General features: G+C 36.0%; 1 pseudogene; it reads left to right on the forward strand.

Annotated features, from left to right (window-relative positions):
* The first annotated feature begins 784 nt into the window (after nucleotides 1–784).
* LOC112485248 lies at nucleotides 785–902 on the forward strand (annotated as a pseudogene).
* Nucleotides 903–2,378: the final 1,476 nt, after the last annotated feature.

The raw sequence follows: 2,378 nt of genomic DNA on the forward strand, positions 1-2,378 counted from the left end.
CAATTTTAACATGTTTAGCATATTTAAAGTTAAAATATAAAATTTTAGACCTATTGGCCAACCTTTTGATATAGGACCAAGGGCTGTCATTGACTTCTGATTTGCTAAGTCATATTATTCTTCTTGCTTAAACTGTGCCACCACATATCATCTATTTAAAGTCAGTGAGAGTTTAAAGGTTTTGATTTATTTAAAGTCAGCGAATGCTTAAAGGGACTTACAAAGCAAGTTGAATGCAGGATCCTTCTAGATTTTTTACATTCATCCCTTACCCTGACTCCAGGCAATATTTCACAGTTGTCTAGCCCACACCTATTAGCCCGCAATTTATTTTAGTGATTCACCTTTAAAAAGTCTTTCCAAAGCACTCAATTTAAATTTTATTAAACTGACAACACTTTATACTTTTTTACTCATATTTCATCAGTTTACGTAATTACATTACAATCGCACTTTTGACTGGAATAAACAAAATTGAAAACACACACAAATGTCTCTAGGTAAGCATACACCAGCAGGTAAACACATAAATAGAAATGCATCGTTTTTCAGAGAGTATCCTATTGTCCTGAAGCAAGGGTTGGCTAAGAGGGCTTCCACTATATTCATAACTTTCTTAATCACATAGAATACCATTTAATAAGTATATTATATTTCTAAAAGATTGGCTTTACAATTGAAAAATAAAATACAATTAAATTTGATAGAGGTTTATAATAACACCAAAATTCTATACTAGAAAGGTAACACGTTCCTTTTTATTTTTCTTAATTAGAAATTCTAGGTCTATGCCATGCTACCCTGAACAAGCCCGATCCCATTTGATCTCGGAAGCTAAGCAGGGTTAGGCCTGGTTAGTACTTGGATGGGAGACTACCTAGGAAGACCAGGTGCTGTAGGCATAAAAATAAAAAAATAAGGGATTGTAAACTGACAAGGTCCTTGTAATCTATGAGGTCAATCGAGGGTTGCCTCACCTGAAAAACAAAAGAAAGAGAGAAAAAGAAAAGAAAGAAAAAAAGAAATTCTAGGAGACTCCTTCACTGATGAAAACTAAAATCACAAAATTCCATCCCAAACACAATTAAGTATAAGGAAGCCCATCCCAAAGCATGAGTGCGTGCACGTACATACATACATACACACACATACATACACACACACACACACACACACACAAAAAAAAAAAAAAAAGAAGAAACTTAGGCTTTAAGAAGGAAACTTCCTAATAAAGGAAACCATCACTTACGTGGGAAAAACTGAATTTAAAGTTCAGGTTCAGCCACTTACTACTTGTTTGATATGGGGTAAGATACTTCACCTCCCTGAGCTGCAGTATCTATCCTTATCTGAAAAAGGAGACAATAATACCTATTTTCCCCATCTCACATATCTATGGTCATAATTATATAAAATAAAATATATCAAAATACTCTGAAAATGATCAATCATCATACAGATATAGATTATTATTACTAGAAATCCTAGTTTGTATTTTGGACACGGAACTTTCGAGTCAGGAGAGGTCATTTCACAAATGGTGAAGCTGAGAGCCAAAAACCTAAATTACTTTCCTACTTACAGTGGCATGGATGACAGAGCAGAAAGAGAATTCTTGATCAATCAGGAACAGAATATCACAGTTATGTGAATGGGATCAACTGGAGATTCGTGGAAGCCAGAGTGCCCAGAATCAACTAATGCTGCAGTGTAGACTGTGATCAGAAATAAAATTTTAAAGGTTGAGCAGTTGCATACAATAAATACTGGTAGTGACTTTGGTGAAGATATTAGAGATTAAAAAATCATCCCCAAAAATGTTCTACTACACCAAACACAGATTATTATTTCATCTTATACAACAAAATTTTGATGCCTTTTCAAACTAAAAAGAAAGAAAATTGAGAATTTGAGATAATTCTCTAATTTATGCTATACCTTTCTATTGGTCAGAATAATTAACCATAGGTTAGGAAGTTAAGAAAACAACAGGATGGACGTCAGTGAAGTTCAAGTACTTTAATTGGATTCTCTGGGTACAGTTTGTTTCCCTTTTTTCCTGGCCATTAATCCAGCAGGGGAAAGCGATCTAACAGAGCACCATGGCACGAAGGCACAGGCCCTGAGAGCCCGTCTCTCTATGACGACTGTTCTTGTGCATCCGGGCCGCCTATTGAAACTAACAATGCCTGCTGCTGCTGCCGAAGAGGATCATCCAAACTCTGAAAATGAAGCACATCACACAAAAGGATGAAAGAATTCTTATTCCACAGGGTTTAGCTTGCAGCTGGTCATGCATGCCAGAGAGATGTGCCATGAGGATGAGAAAGAGGCTTCCAAATAGAATGGCTGGGGCAGCCAATCGGGCATTTTGAAAT

Source organism: Pteropus alecto, unplaced genomic scaffold (assembly GCF_000325575.1).
Source record: "Pteropus alecto unplaced genomic scaffold, ASM32557v1 scaffold270, whole genome shotgun sequence".
NCBI lineage: Eukaryota > Metazoa > Chordata > Mammalia > Chiroptera > Pteropodidae > Pteropus > Pteropus alecto.